General features: G+C 34.9%; 1 long non-coding RNA gene across 21 annotated transcripts in view; it reads right to left on the bottom strand.

Moving 5' to 3' along the window:
* LOC129060000 (uncharacterized) overlaps positions 1-17,890 on the bottom strand; it is a 1,058,541-nt gene that overhangs the window by 936,743 nt on the left and 103,908 nt on the right. For 2 of the 21 annotated variants that reach the window (XR_010140293.1, XR_010140297.1), the window contains exon 2: positions 2,370-2,487. The exons of the other annotated variants lie outside the window; for them this stretch is intronic. This is a non-coding gene — a long non-coding RNA (uncharacterized LOC129060000). The remainder of the gene's footprint in view (positions 1-2,369; positions 2,488-17,890) is intronic. 21 annotated transcript variants of the gene reach the window in all.

The raw sequence follows: 17,890 nt of genomic DNA, 5'->3' as shown, positions 1-17,890 counted from the left end.
TAGCCGTGTACAGAATAACGACATTTTGGTAAATGATGGACAGCATATGAGACAGTGGTCCCATAAGATTATAATACATATTTTTACTGTACCTTTTCTATGTTTAGATACACAAATACTTACCATTGTGTTACAGTCGCATACAGTATTAAGTACAGTAACATGCTGTACAGGTCTATAGCCTAGTAGTAACAGGCTAGACCATATAGCCTAGGTGTGTAGTAGGCTATGCCATCTTGGTCTGTGTAACTATACCCTGTGATGTCCGCACAATGACAGAATTGCCTAAGGACACATTTCTTAGAATATATACTGACATTAAGTGATGTATCACCATATGTGAACAATCTGGAAACAATTCATAGATAAGCTACAGATATGGTTAATTGGTTAGAAAATAATATCTACAGAAAAAGTTTAAAGGACCAATTTTTTTTATCCTAAAAGACAGAAAAAAATCAAAAGAAGCTTAGTAAGAGTTGTCAGGTTAATTCAGTTATGTAAGTTCTGCTTCCTTCCGTCTCCACTGAGGACAAGTGCTCAAATTGAAGCATAAAGGTACAGTTAGATTTGTGGCGGGAAGGTCCTATTGTAAGACTTTTTAAATAATTCATTGCCAAAAAACAGAAAATTTTATTTCCTTAATTCTTTGAATAAGAAGTGACAATCTTTTGTGTCTGAAATTGTGTGGATATGTGAAAATAAACTCTGATTTTTCAAAATCCAGAAATCCCTGCTACTTTTATTTCGTGTTCGTTTCCCTATAGTTATGTAAAAGGATCTACTATCTCTCATTTAAATTTATTCTGAAAGAGTGGGACAGAGAAAGAGGAGCTGAATTTAACAATTGTCTTCATTTTTATGAAAGAACACCACATGGAAATTAGAACAATTGTTCTACATGTCCTTAGAGGCCAACGCCACAAGGAATTGGCTTAAAAAAGAACATGGAAGATTTGGGTTAGACAATTCCTAAGTACTAGGCAGAGAAGAGTAGAGCGGGTCAGCAAGCATATGTTTAATATTAGTAGGGTTGGACGACTGGGAACAGAAGTACCAAGTGGGTTCTATCTTGAATGGAGACATCTGCTATTCTAAAAATATAACTTTTTAAGGTCCAACTTAAATCTGCTTTTGAGTAGATTTTCTACAGTGTCAACTCAGTATCATGGATTTAATTTTTCCTTCTTTTTTTTTATTCTTCCAGAAAATAGAAATATGGGTAAATTTCTCTCCGATTCCACCTACTAACCATCAGAGAAATCTAGTATTTTATTACTTGTATATGACAAAACACTTTAAATATTAAAACTAAATCTATTATGTATCCATAATGTCTACCTCAGCAGTTTTTGGACAATTGTTATGTAGAAATTTCATTTAGATTCTATTTATTTATATCCCACCTCTTTTAAAAACTGATTTGAGATAGTTTTCAACAAGATGTCATAATAAGGTTAAAAAACAGATATTCAAAAGTTAAGAAAAAGAGAACTCAAGTGTCTGTTTTATAAGTTGTTGTGCTTGACTTTTAAACCTGGCTCCTGGCACCCAGAGCATAAAGAGAAATGCAATATAATAAAGACTATTATAATCCACAGTGAAAAAGCATTCCAATTTCTAAGGGAGAAAAGCTTCTTTAAGACACTAGATTACTGATTTCAACTTTTCTGAAAATAATATGAATATATATACATCGAAGATAAATCAGAGAGTATAAAAATATAAAACATACTTTTTAAAAAAAAAATCAGAAATCCTGCCCTCAGAAACAGCCATTTTTATCACTTCAGTGTATTTCCTTCCTATCTCTTTTCTGTGCATTCTACCTACTTTAGTTCCAAGTATATAATTTTGAGATTTGTTTGATTTGCTTAACATGAACCTTTTTAATGATTACATAATGTTTAATTACATGGACATAGTAAACTAACCATTACTTTAATGTAAGCTCTTCAGATCATTCATAAATTTTTACCATTATAAATGGTATTTTATTGACCATCTTTGTATAGAAACGTTTATCTGCATCTCTGACAATTTCCTTTAAAAAATATTTCTAAAATTGAAGCTACTTGATCAATGGGTATACACATTTTAAAGATCCTGCTGTTAGAGACAATCCTTGGAGTGATACGTATGCTGCTATATAAATGAATGAGGAAGATCACTATGAACTGATATGGAATAACTTCCACAACATTTTGGTAGATTTAAAAAACAAGGTGCAGGCCGGGTGCGGCAGCTCACTCCTGTAATCCCAGCACTTTGGGAGTCCAAGGCAGGTGGATCACCTGAGGTCAGGAGTTTGAGACCAGCCTGGCCACCATGATGAAACTCTGTCTCTACTAAAAAAACACAAAAATTACCTGGGCATAGTAGCAGGCACCTGTAATCCAAGCTACTCAGGAGGCTGAGGCAGGAGAATCACTTGAACCCAGGAGGTGGAGGTTGCAGTGAGCCGAGATTGCGCCAGTGCACTCCAGCCTGGATGACAAGAGTGAAATTCCGTCTCAAAAAAAAAGGAAGCAAGATCACATATGTGCATTTTTCTTATTTTTCTTTCTTTGTTACCTTGAAAGAGTCATCTTGAAGGGGCTTCTACTGGCCAAATCTGGGACAATGAGTACAGTAATGAATTATAATCCATTTTAAAAACTTGGAATTAATGAGTCTATACAGACAAATAAGAAAGAAGGGAGGCAATTTGCTTACAATAGAATGCTTAGGGCCAGCTGATAAATGTAAAGGGGGTACTGGAGTTGAAAATCAGCATTCTACAACCATCACAGTAAAGAGAGGAACTAACAAAATGATTAATGGGTACTAGGTTACAGGAGAATTTTATGAAGAGTAGAATATTTTTATGTTCTTAAAGTGTTTCTACACAGGAAAAAAAAATTACACAATAAAGAAATCAGACCACTTTTGAACAGGTAAATGAAATGAACGTTGTCAAGGAAGGGCAGATGGACATCATGTGCCTCCAGATGTGATACTTTGAGAAAGCCACAACATCACATAAAAAGTATTTCAACAAAGAATGTATAATCAGAATCTAATGAGGAACATTAGACAAACACAACATGTAGAATCATGTATTAAAGAAAAAGAAAGCAGCTATACTCTTCAAAGAAGTCAAAGTCATAAAAGACAAACTAGGGCTGCAGAACTGTTCTAGATTAAAGGAGGATGAGGAGACATGACAACTAAATGCAATAGCTGATCTTAGACTGGATCTTGTACTGAAGGGGAATAAATCAATACAAAAGACTATTGAGTCAACTGACAAAATTATTAAATGAATGGTAGATTAGATAATAAACATCATTGCATCAATGTTAAATTCATCAAAGCCAATAACTGTACTGTGGATATGTAAGAGAATATCCCTATTCTTAGGAAATACATACAGAAGTGTTGAGGTCACGATTTTTGTATCTTAGCTTCAAATGGTCTGCAAGGTAATTATAAAGCAAATGGGTTAGAATATTAATAATAGATAGATCTAGGTAAAAGTCATGCAGGTGTTCTTTGTACTAATCATATTCTTGTAACTTTTTTTAAGTTTGAAATTATTTACAAGTAAAAAGTTTAAAAATTAAAATAAAATGATTTTTCCAATTTACGCACCCACCAATAATAATTATTGAAGATACTTCCTTCATTTCTTCCTTATAGCACAATATTGTTTTTTGTAATCTGCTATTTTGACAGGGAGAAATAGTATCCAAATGTTCATTTATTTGTTACTTAATGAGGTTGAAATATGTCCATATATTAGCAATTTATATTTTTCTTATTTGTAAATTATTTTTTATTTGTAAATTATTTTTTCATTTCTAGGAATTATTAAAAGACTGTTCTTTCAAATAAGCTACATTGAATCATGAATATGGTGAACAAAATCTTCAACTACATTTTTATAGAAAATTAAGAATTGAATGTTATAAGGCTTCTTCCTTCAATAAATTTAATAATGTTGAAGTATGATTGACAGGAGGTCAAAGTACATAGTTCCCTTCCAGAGAACTTCAGTTTTCATTCCTTTAAAATACCCATGCACTACAGGTAGATTGCCACTAGGTGGGAGTAGTGCTCAGTGAAGCAGTGTAAGCAGCCAGAGCACCTCGACGTGTTGATATCCAAGAAGCATTCATTCATTCAACAAACCTAGAAGTCTCTTTTCTAGGCTGCTGGTTCTTTGCACCCAATTCCTTACAGATTTAAAAGCATGTATTATCAGTATTTTAGTCAGAGATAATTTCTTTCTTAAAAATTATTTCAAAAAGTAATGTAATTATTATGTGAACAAGTATCAAATACACTTTAAATTTTTAAAAGAAATTAGAATTCTATGATACATGATTGATATCTTACCTCACTACATATTAGCTGTCCAATTAGCAGTTTACTCTAACTCTACAGACCCCAAAATGGAATTTACTATATTTCACCTTGGACTCTTTAATCTAAGATCAATTTCCCCCTAGTTGGATTAGTCATCCCTCTGGATCCTCTCAGTTTAAGAAACAGATCTCAAAGCAAAAGAGGTGGCCTACACCTCTCTAATGGTTCCACTAATGCTGTTCATCTCACACACCTCAAATCTACTTTCAGGTAACAAGGCACCAAAAACATAAGAAAAGCATTTATGGCCAAGGAAGTACCTTTCTTCCTTTCTGGACTGGTCCCTCTTTCTCCCACTCAAAAGGAACCATTTATCTAATTTTTATACATAGAATGTTTACTTCAACTTTCTTTATGACATTGCTCCTTCCATCAATAACGTCTTCACTTAAATATAAATAAAATCAGCTACTAATTAACAGATCTAGTACTTGTACCATTCAGCAACAGGACACTTTTTAACAAGACAAAGAAATTCAACACTTAAACAACTAGAGTGAATAACAAGAAGTTTAGAAAGTGGCAAAAAATTACCTCATCATAGCTTGTGTTATCCGCATTTTAATATAAGTAGACCAAAAAAGTGTCATCAGACTTTAGGCAAATATAAATAACAATTTTCAATTAACACTTTTGATTCTGAATCAAACAGCAAGCAACCTGTGATTTTCCTTACTGAGAGGTTTCCTTTTGAAAATTATCTCCACTCACTGTTATGTCTTTGCGTGTTCCGCCTGTGTGACATATATTTAAAAATCAGTATCTTTACAATGAATGAGATTCAGATTTACTATTTTCTATTTTGTACAACAAATGTCTGCAACGAAACATTATTTGCCTATATATGTGTATAAGCTAATAATGAGTTCTCAGGACGCTTGACTTCCTTAACCCACTTCTGCTCCTCTATGTCACTTTCCCTCCCCATCTCTTGCTCCCACATCCATTTCCCTCCTCCCTTCTAAGCCTCTATTCTCAGTTCTCTCTCCTCAACCTTCTGCTCTGAGCCTAAGACCTCATTATCTCTGCCCCAAACATTTGATGATCTCCTAACTCCCTTCCTTCTACGATCTCATTCCATAAATCTAAACTTAACTTCACAGAAACCTGGCCCTATCACTCAAAAGTTCTCAGAATTCCCATCACTTAGAAACAAAGCCCAGATTCCTTAGAAGGAAATAAGGTTCTTTGTTTTCTGATCTCTACCTTCCTCTGAATAGTGTCTTCCACCTGCAGTTTTAAATCCAGCAATTCCTAATTAACCCAAGTTCTCTAGTCATATGATTCATCCTTTCACGTCTCTGGAACTTTGCATGAAATTCTTTCTTGTCTGGAATGCTTTTGACCTCACACTCCACAGCCTTTTGGCAAACCTTTATTCATTCTTCAAAGCTCAATTCATTTGCTTTCTCCCTGAAGTCTTCCTTATCCCCCCGCCCTGACCCAGCTTTCCTTCCTTTTGTCCTTCTGCTTTCTTTAATATCTTATCATTACTAAAATATTTACAGATTAAATTAGACTTTCCATTTCCTTAATTATATTTTATGCATGGAGGAGTCATGAAAAGATAGACATTTAGTAATATCAGTCCCCCAGGAAAATTTTTCAAAACTTTTAAAGCTATGTATAAAAATAGTGGCTGGGTGTAGTGGCTCAACCTGTAATCCCAGCACTTTGGTAGGCTGAAGAGGGAGCATTGCTTGAAGCCAGGAGTTCAAGACCAGCCTGGACAACAAAGTGAGACCCCTATCTCTATGAAAAATAAAAAATAGCTGGGCATGGTGGCACATGCCTGTGGTCCCAGCTACTCGAGAGGCTAAGGCAGGAGGATCACTTGAGTCCACAAGTTTGAGGCTGCAGTTAGTTATAATCACTCTATTGCACTTCAGCTTTGGTGAATATAAATATATTAATATGTAATAAGTATATTAATATATTTATTATATTTCTATCAATAGATATACATGTATTTATGTATGTAGATCTTTTAAAAGCATGTAAATACATATAATATATGAATTTATATATATACATATAAATATATTATACAAATATATATAGACTATATATATATAGTCAAAAGATCTACATACAAGTGCAGTTTGATAAATTTTGCATATTTATAAAATATTTAGGGAAAATGTTGATTAAACTATTTATTTCAACATAATATTAAAATCTATGTCCAAAATGCAATTCCTATAGGTAAAACAAATCAAAAAAGCCTCTATAGTTCCCCAAATCTGCTAATTCTCATTTAAAACATTTAATACAAGATGTCCTACGATAGGAAGATTCTGTTCAAGATTACAGTACCTTCTATTCATATGCATAAAATAGGATGTGCAAAAATGAATAAAGAATGCAATGAGCATATGTTTATGTATCATCAGATCAAAATAAAACATTATCTATATAGTGGGACTCCTACCCGGGGCCCATTCATTGACCATACTTCTCTCTCCCATCAAAATGACCACCATGCTGAACTAGTTTCTTTCAGGCTTTTTAAAATTGTGTGTGTGTGTGTGTGTGTGTGTGTGTGTTTTACATGAACATACGATTTAAGCAAATAAGTGCTTTTACTAGAGCTGCTTTTTTGATGCTATTTTTTAATGGTTTTAAAAAAGAAAACACAAAGAAACCGAAGTGCCTGTCATAGCTCTAGAAATTGAGGTATAGATGGAAGTCACTGAATCTGATATGTAAACAAAGACAGCAATACTTGCTGCATTCATTAAATCCACCATCTTTTTTTTTCTTTTCTTTTCTTTCTTATGCAGACATTCTGCTAGGTGCCCAGAAGACAGAGTCGAGCGAGACAGGGCTTGCTCCACTGGAGCTCACAGTCTGACAGAACATATATAAACACATAATTACAATACAGTACGATGTGGGAAGGCCAGGATTAAAGATAAGGGATGGATAGAGGATGGAAAAAATGACGACGAGGATGTAGCATGAAATGCTCCCTGTGGAAAGCAAAATCTTGGCTTAGTCCTTAAAAGTTAGAAAATTTCCAAATCCAATAAACAAGAAGGCTAGTAAAGGAGAAATAAAGGTAATTAAAGCCTATTAACTTTCTGATTGAAGTTCAAAATTCTGTTACTAACACAGTTGAAATTTGAGTCCTAAAAGTTTTCCGAAATGAGTGTCTCTCAATTTTAGATCCAAATTAACTACTTGTCCATTAGAACCCATTCACCTTTATCCTTAGGTGCTTATATATATGTAAGTCTGGTACACTTGAGTACATAAAGTTCTATATCTGTAATTGGGGACATAAAACACTCAACAATCTCACAAGTAGTACAAAATATTTAACTCCGAAACCCACCAGCTGCCAATACAACCTGTAGAAACAATAACTGAAAAAAAAAAAGAAACAATAACTGGCATAGAAGATCATTCCAATAAGAAGACCCAACCTTCTCCTGTAGAAATAGGGCCAGTTTCCAGCCCCTCCCTGGAACTAGACCAGACTATAACAAGGAGGTTTGAACAGCACCAAGGGTCTAGCCTAGGCTTCATCCACAGAAGCCCTAGCATACTGTGTATAACCTGTGTCCAGTCCTGAGCTTGGGATCATCAGACAGCCCTAAAAGAAAGTTAGGTTCCCAGTGACCTTCCAAAGCAAAAGTGGTCCATGCTGAATCTTCTCCACCCTTCAACTCCACATCCTTCAGAACCGCTCTTCTCTTCAGGTTATCCTGCGTCACAAACCAGAAATCAGACTCATCAAATTGTTCCATACCCATTTGCCTCACTCATGAATTCCTAAATGCATTACATTATACAAAACACACAATTGTGTATGTGTGCGTGTGTGTGTAATTGCCCTCAATGTAACATATTTTATTCTTAGCTTGATGTTGACATAAACTCCTGGAATCAGAAAATAAACCTAGAGTTTGAAACCAGCTTACCAAAAGGGACCTCAGTGGCAATCTTCAAAGATGAAAATACAAAGTATACATATTACCACTGCCTCAAACCATTAATCAATGATCCATTGATAAGTAAGAGTTTTGATCATGTTTGGATTTATAAGTTTCTATAGCAGTGAATGAAGTCCGAAATTATAAATCCCTGCCTTTATTCCTGCCTCTTGCAATCCATTTTTTTTTTTTTTTTTTTTTTTTTTTGAGACGGAGTCTTGCTCTGTCACCAGGCTGGAGTGCAGTGGCACAATCTAGGCTCACTGCAACCTCTGCCTCCCAGGTTCAAGTGATTCCTGCCTCCCGAGTAGCAGGGACTACAGGCACCCGCCACTATGCCCGTTCACACTTTAGAATTAAAGTCTTCTTTATAATATTTAAGAATGATCAGTTGGCTCTATTTCATGACCTTGAAACAATGTCCAAATTCCGTAGTTATAAATCTTTTCAAAATGTGGCCTCATCTCTCTTCATTCATCTTCCTCTCACATTTACCACTGCAGCCATGTTAAATTTTCCTTAAGAACCATGTTTATTCCGGCCTCCAAGCTTTTGTGCAACTTTATTGTCTGTCATAACATGCTTCCTAACTTTTACATCTTTCAAAATCCAACTCGAATATTCCTCCAGGTAGCCTTCTCCAATCTTGCCTGTTAGTAATCACGTAATCACTTTGTCCTCTTCTGTATCCTCCATGTTGTATTACTGCATTTACCACAGTGTAATATAATTAATTTACATTTGTGTCCCCCATACTTTACCACACAGTTCCTTTAAGACAGGAACTAAAAGTTACATTTGATACCCCTATGGGATACAATAATACCTGTAGTATAACATCTGACCCATAGTACAGGCTTTATGTCAATTGAATTGAGCTAAAAGTGCTATGCCATAACCAGTCTAACACCCAATCTCTTCCATGAGTAATTTTATTAACAGTTTAGTCTATTTCTGGGCAGTTTGGTTCTCTTGGGAAAAAGAAACAAACCTATTCCTGGTTTGCATTTATATTGCCATTATATAGCACTCAATATGTTTTACCATGGTAATACCAATGATGGAAATGGTATGCTTAATGTTGCCCTATACAGAGTCCCAATTACAACCCATAATTGTTATTTGATATAATGTAAGTAATAATTGCTAATGCTCATTATTGCTAATATCAACTGTTTATTATGTTTCTGGCATGAAACTATATGTTTTTATATGACTATCTAATGAAATCCCTAAAACAACTCTTCCTGATTTCTTATTCAATAAATCTGCTTTGCTGTGACCTCCAGGTCACTTTGGAAATTAATTCATTAACTGATTATTTATTTTGTGGCAGTAAACATAAATTGTCTTCAGAGAGCATTTGTCCAGTATCCCTGAAGAGAAAGAGTCAGGATACACACATGAAAATGTATTTAAGACTTTTTCCTGAAATTATTTGCTTCAGGGGAATTTAGTGTCTTTGCCCAGTGAGTCTTCCAGGCTGAGTTTAATACACGAGTGAATTAAAAGCATGAACAAATGGCAACGCTGCAAGCATGGTGAGTTTATTGACTTTTGTCATGTAGGAATATCTACTGATAATACAGTTAGTGGCAGAAATGCCTGATGTGGTAGACTTTGCCTTGTTTGACATACTGATATATAAATGAGTATTATTGATTAATTTTTTAAAAAGACAATTTTCCAGAGACTAGATTAGAATCTGAAAATGCTATTAACCTCACAGCAGTGGAAAAGACTCTAACTCCATTTGATGGAGGCAGCTGAAGAGAAATGCAGGTTAGGGGCCAATCACTTCAGAAAAATTAGTTCACTGTACCAGTTGCAGTAACAAGCAAACATAGTTTTGAACAACCTCCGACTGTATTTGATGTTTCCAGAAGCTCTGAAACACTAGTATGGAAATATGTGCACAAGTGTCAAATTCTTAAAGCATCCTTTTTTGTTTGTTTGTAGGGTTAAGAGAACAACAACAACAATAACAACAACAATCAAAAAACCCAAGAGTGCTTGCTTGTTTATGCATTCATAAGAATATTCCCAAATAAAGAAGAATCCTTCTCAACTTCACCAGCTCAAATGTGTAACTTAAGGATTGCCTGCATAGGACTATACAATTTTCTGCTTTTTTTCTATTTTATTTAGACAGAAATAAGCATAACAAGTGAATTGTTCTTTGAGAGATGTCGGACTGAAGCATTTCATTGATTCTGACAGTTTGAAGACTAAAATTATAAATGATAAAAGTATGAGATTAGAATTGCAAGGACAATTCTAATCTTATATTTTTATTAGAATTGCATGGACAATTCTAATCTTATACTTTTATCATTTATAATTTTAGTCTTCAAACTGTCAGAATCAATGAAATGCTTTAGTCCAACATCTCTCAAAGAAACACAAGAAGGAGAACATCACACACCGGGGCCGGTTGTGGGGTGGGGGGAGGCGGGAGGGATAGCATTAGGAGATATACCTAATGTAAATGATGAGTTAATGGGTGCAGCACACCAACATGGCACATGTACACATATGTAACAACCTGCACGTTGTGCACATGTGCCCTAGAACTTAAAGTATAAATATATATATATGTATATATATATAAAGATTAGAATTGTCAGTAATCTGAATTGGTTTACAAAGAGGAAATCTGCTAGTAAAAATAGGACAACTGCTAGCTGTGAAGATGTGTTTTATGTAAGAAATGGTGGGGCAAATCTAAAAAGATTTGAGTTTTACAAATGTTGTTATTTGCCCAAATTATCCAGCCAAAAATTAATCTTCTGTATATATTAGATACTGCAATCAATTCTTGTATAAAAATTATTCTCTCATTTTTATTAAAATAGGACAGTTTCTAACAAGGAAAAATAAACGTTTCAATGTATACTTTCAAAACCTAGTTAAAAGCATTAGTGATAGTGGGAAATTGAGTTAGACATGTGAAAGTGACTGGTTAAAAATATTAAAAGGTGACTATGAATGTATTTTTAGCAAAATGATATATTTGTAAAGAGCTCTTACAAATTAAGAGAACCACAAAAGAAAAAAGTATACAAATCAGCAATCCATGCATCCAAAGAATGATAATTGGCATGTAAGTATAATGATAAAAATAACAATCTTCACTAATAATCAAAACACAATATCAAAACATTAGGCCAGGCATGGTGGCTCACACCTGTAATCCCAGCACTTTGGAAGGCTGAGGCAGGCAGATCACTTAAGGCCAGGAGTTTGAGACCAGCTTGGCCAACACAGCAAAACCCTGTCTTTACTAAAAATTAAAAAATTATCTTGGTGTGGTGGTGCACAGCTGTGATCCCAGCTACTCGGGAGGCTGATGCAGGAGTATCATTTGAGCCCAGGATAGAGGGAGCCGAGATTGCACCACTGTACTCCAGCCTGGGCCACAGAGCAAGACTCTGCCTCAAAAAAACAAACAAACAAACAAAAATCAATGCGGTAGCACAAAAAAAAACTAACAACATTTCAAAATATTGATAATACCTACAGGTGGGAGGCATGGTAAATGCTACTTATATAACCCTTTGAGAAAGCAATATATAAGGCTTACAAAATTTTTTATATCCGTTTGATACATTATATCCGTTTGATACATTAACCTTACTCCTCACAATTTTTTTTTTTTTTAATAATCCAAAAGAAAGGAAAGGTATACGGATGTAACAAAATTGCAAAGAAACTAAAAATATCCTCAATGTCCAATAACGTGTAAAAGACTAAATAAAGTATGCTATATCAACCAATAGGACTTTGTACAAGAATTAAAATTTATAAGTATAAAATTTATAAATATGAATACAAATGTGAAAGAAAAATATCACAAAATAGGTTGAAAAAATCATAGAAATATATATCTGTAGAATGATAATTATATAAAAATTACTTATACATAAAAGACCAGAAAGAAAAGTGAAAAACTACATGCTAATTTATTAGATGTAAGAAGTGTAGTCTACATTTATATATATATAATATATATATTTATATATATAATGCACATTTATATAATACATGTTAAAAATAAAGTCAAATTTATGTAAAATATTTTATATCTGCTACTAAAATGTGGGCATCCACAAATAGCATAACACTAGACCAATACTAGGACATTAACAGAACCAGTTTCAACCCTTCCTTTAACTCCAAACTCTTCAAACTAGGGCAGTCCTATAATCTACGCTGGCTTCAAGCAATTATCTCATCTGAAAATAATAGGAATTCTATTGGATCAGTGAGTCTCACACATTTTTAGTACAGCAATTCTCTGTTCAAATCAAACCTTATATAATATAGATGACAGTAGAGTATCTATAGCTGAAGTATAAGGAGAAGGGTAGTTCTCTGGCAGGCTGGTTCCATTTCTCTAGCCTCTCTTCCCTCTACCTCTAAAAACAATCTTTCTAAGAAGCCTCTGAAAAAAACAAGTGAAAAACAATGGATTAAAGATTTTGGTGGTCCTTTCATATCTAAACTATAATCACTAAAATAGTATGGTTCTCTTCTACTATAATGTTTATATGTCTGTGTCATACCCTCAACTAAATTGTAAAGGCTTTTAAGTTAAAAACTGTATCTTATAAATTTGTTTTGCCATATCTAAATTTGCTTTGCTGTATCTACTCAAAGGATGAACCAATTAATGAACACAAAAATGGAATTTTAAAATGAAAAAAAATCAGTATTTCAATTTGCAACAAAATATGGCCCAACAATAAGTTAATCTCCCCTTCTGGTTAATAGAAGGTGCATATAAAGTATGGATGGGTTAGCAAATTTCAAAGAATTATAATACAATTCAAAATGAGATAATTTAGATATATTGAACAGTATTTACTGAGAAAATATCATTTACGGCAAAGTCACCTTTTAATCACAGATCCTCTCATTTCCTAAAACTCTTAAGCTATGTTTAGTTCTTGACTTGCAGGGAAGAAAAGCAGGCTCACTTCTTTCATATATATATATACATATATATACACATACATACACACATACATACATATATACACACATACATACATACATATATGTATATATATATGTATACATATGGAGTCTCTCTCTGTCGCTAGGCTGGAGTGCAGTGGCGTAATCTCAGCTCACTGCGACCTCTGCCTCCGGGATTCAAGCGATTCTCCTGCCCCAGCCTCCCAAGTAGCTGGGACTACAGGCACACACCACCATGCCCAGCTATTTTTTGTATTTTCAGTAGAGATGGGGTTTCACCAGTAGGATGGTCTCGAACTCCTGACCTCATGATCTGCCCACCTTGGCCCCTCAAAGTGCTAGGATTACAGGCGTGAGCCACCACACCTGGCCTCAGGCTCACTTCTAATATTCAAGTTTATTACTTAAAGATCCATAGAGGGAATCAGGAATAAAGTGAAATTTGATGCAGTTGAACTGATGGTTTCACCAAGGGAGACCTGCTCCACAGAATTGTTCACTCCTACCAAGTTTGAAATTCTCACCATTAGAATCACTGCCCTTAGACAGATTATAACTAAAAAAAAAAAAAAATTGGAGAAAATATCTACCCAGGCAGATTTTCCATGAATGCTCTGTCATATGTTGGTTTATTGGATTGGATAATGGTCCCCTAAGAATGTATAAAGAACCTGAAGCTAAAGGATTGGAAACAAGGAAGTTGGATTAGTAGAAACACAGCATTAGGAGAAACAAAGTGCCAATCCAATGTCTGGTAAAAACCACAACAAGAATTGTCCAGAATTGTGGCATGTCTAAGACAAACATACGCAAAGAAACATAAAATGGAAGATCCTGCTTATCAAAATGGGAAATGGGAGCTAATAATGGCCAAACCACTTAACAAGATATATATATTACTGCCTTTCCATCTATATGCCCTCTTTTGAGGATCTTTTGCTTTGGGAACATTAGTTTGGTCATTACAGCCCTAATAATTTAACTTAAATACTCTACTGAATATTTAATTCCTATCTAAATTTAACCAAAAACAATGATACAGAGAAAATGATCATAGGCTTTGCAGTCAGACAAGTCAGGAATAAGAATTTCAGCTCCATCACTTACTGGCAATGTAACCTTGACTAAGTCACAGTGCACAGATTGGCCCTATTGGCTCGTGACTAAATCTCTTCAGGTTCAAAGCCCATGGCTACTATTTATCATGTATGCCACCCTGGCTAAGTTACTTAATCTCTCTAATTCTCCATTTCTTTATCTTTAATATAGGGTTGTTGGTGATGATGATGATGATGATGTAGATAGATAGATAGATAGATAGATAGATAGATAGATAGATACTATATATAAATAAAGCCCTTATCAGTTTCCAGCATATAGAAAACATTAATAAATATGTACTACCATTATTAAGTTACTTAACTTCTCTGAATTTGAGCTTGTCATCTATACAAGTGAAGTAACATACTCTACTATGTATTTTCAAGAGTAGAATAAATGAGAGTAATAAAGCACCTAATACACCTGTTAAGTCCCCTTCCCGGTCAAAGCCTAAGTCTTCTCTGGACCTTCTCAGTGAGTACTTCTTGGTCTAAAGTGTATTTTCTATACTATCATTTGACTTTGAACATTTACAGTCCTAAAACAATTGCTCTACGTTTGCAAATTTATGTGCTATTTTTGTAGCAATGACTATACAAGCACACCTCAGAGATATTGCAGGTTCAGGTCCAGACCATTGTAATAAAGCAAATGTCAAAATAAAGCAAGTCACACAACGGTTTTCATTTCCCAGTGCATTAAAAGTTATGTTTACACTACACTGTAGTCTACTAAGTCTACAATGGTATTATGTTTCAAAAAAATGTATACATCTTAATTAAAAATACCTTATTGCTGTCAGGCATGGTGGCTCATGTGTGTAATCCCAACACTTTGGGAAGCTAAGGTGGGAAGATCACCTGAGGCCGGGAGTTCAAAACTAGCCAACCTAAAATCAACCTAGTGAGACCCCTGTCTCTACAAAAAAAAAAAAAAAAAAAAAAAAAATTAATCCCTTATTGCTGAAAAATACTAATGATCATCTGAGCCTTCAGTGAGTAGCAATATTTTAGCTGGTGGCAGGTTGTGCCTTGATGTTGATGACTACTGACTTAACAGGTTAGTGGTTGCAGAAGGTTGGGGTGGCTGTGGCAATTTCTTAAAATAAAATAAAAATAAAGTTGCCACATCAATTGACTCTTCCTTTCACAAAAGATTTCTCTCCAGTATGCAATGCTGTTTGATTTTTTAGCATTTTACCCACAATAGAAATTCTTTCAAAATTAGAGTCAATCCTCTCAAACCCTGCACTGCTTTATCAAGTAAGGTTTATGGAATATTCTCAATTCTTTACTGTCATATCAGCAGTGTTAACCAGGAGTAGATTCCTTCTCAAAGAAACCACTTTCTTTGCTCATCCATAAGAAGCAACTCTTCATCCATTCAAGTTTGATCACGAGATTGGCAGCAATTCAGTGCCATCTTCAGGTTCCACTTGTAGTTCTAGTTCTCTTGCTATTTCCACCATATTTGCAGTTACTTTTTCCACTAAAATCTTAAATCCCACAAAGTCATCCAAGAGAGTTAGAATCAATTTATTCCAAACTTCTGTAATGTTGATATTTTGGCCGCCTTATATGAATCACAAATGTTCTTCATGATATATAGAATGATGAATCCTCTCCACAATGTTTTCAATTTACTTTGACCAAATCCATCAGAGGAATCACTATCTATGGCAGCTATAGCCCTGGCCCAAAAGCTCCTTCTGCCGATAAACAACTTCAGCAAAGTCTCAGAATGCAAAAGCAATGAACAAAAATCAGTAGCATTCCTATACACCAGCAGCCATCAGGCCAAGAGCCAAATCAGGAGCATGATCCCATTCACAATTGCCACAAAAAGAATAAAATACCTAGGAATACAGCTAACCAGGGAGGTGAAAGGTCTCTACAATAAGAACTACAAAACACTGCTCAAATAAATCAGAGATAACACAAACAAATAGAAATATTATAAATTCTATGTTTATAAATAGGAAGAATCAATATTGTTAAAATTTGGGCCATATTGCCCAAAGCAATTTATAAGTTCAATGCTATTCCTATCAAACTACCAATGACATTCTTCACAGAACTAAAACTATTCCAAAATTCACATGGAACCCAAAAAGAGCCCAAATAGCTAAGGCAATCCTAAGCAAAAATAACAAAGCTGGAGGCATCATGCTATCCAACTTCAAACTATACTACAGGGCTACAATGACCAAAACAGCATGGTACTGGTATAAAAACAGACACATAGACCAATGGAACAGAATAGAGAGCCCCAAAATGAGGCGACACACCTACAATGATCTGATCTTCAACAAAGCTGACAAAAACAAGCCATGGGGAAAGGACTCCATATTCAGTAAGTGGTTGCTAGGATAACTGGCTAGCCATATGCAGAGGATTGAAACTGAACCCCTTCCTTACACCATATACAAAAATCAACTCGGAATTGAACAATGAGAACACATGGACACAGGAAGGGGAACATCACACTTCGGGGACTGTTGTGGGTTGGGGGGAGGGGGGAGGGATAGCATTGGGAGATATACCTAATGCTAGATGACGAGTTGGTGGGTGCAGCACACCAGCATGGCACATGTATACATATTTAACTTACCTGCACATTGGGCACATGTACCATAAAACCTAAAGTATAATAATAATAATAATAATAATAATAAAAGAAAAAAAAATCAACTCAAGATGGATCAAAGACTTAAATGTAAAACCCAAAACTATAAAAACCCTGAAAGACAACCTAAGCAATACCATTCTGGACATAGGAACAGGCAAAGATTTCATGACAAAGATGCCAAACAATTGCAACAAAAGCAAAAATTGACAAATGGGAGCTAATTAAACTAAAGAGCTTCTGCACAGCAGAAGAAACTATCAACAGAGTAAAGAGACAACCTGCAGAATGGTACAGAATTTTTGCAAACTATGCATGTGACAAAGGTCTAATATCCAGAATCTATACGGAACTTATACAAATTTACAAGAAAAAAAAAATCCCATTAAAAAATGGGCAAAGGACTATTCACAATAGCAAAGACTCAGAACCAACCCAAATGTCCATCAATGATAGACTGGATAAAAAAAATGTGGCACATATACACCATGGACTACTATGCAGCCATAAAAAGGATGAGTTCATGTCCTTTGCAGGGACATGGATGAAGCTAGAAACCATCATTCTCAGCAAACTATCACAAGAACAGAAAACCAAACACCACATATTCTCACTCATAAGTGGGAGTTGAACAAGGAGAACACATGGACACAGGGAAGGGAACATCACACACCAGGGCCTGCTGGGCAGTGGGGGGCTGGGGGAGGGATGTCATTAGGAGAAATACCTAATGTAGGTGACGGGTTGATGGGTGCAGCAAACCACCATGGCACATGTATACCTACGTAACAAAACTGCACATTCGGCATATCTACCCCAGAATTTATAAAGTATAA

The sequence above is a fragment of the Pongo abelii genome, chromosome 5, assembly GCF_028885655.2.
Source record: "Pongo abelii isolate AG06213 chromosome 5, NHGRI_mPonAbe1-v2.0_pri, whole genome shotgun sequence".
NCBI classification, from domain to species: Eukaryota; Metazoa; Chordata; class Mammalia; order Primates; family Hominidae; genus Pongo; species Pongo abelii.
This window is presented reverse-complemented; position numbering and strand designations above follow the sequence as displayed.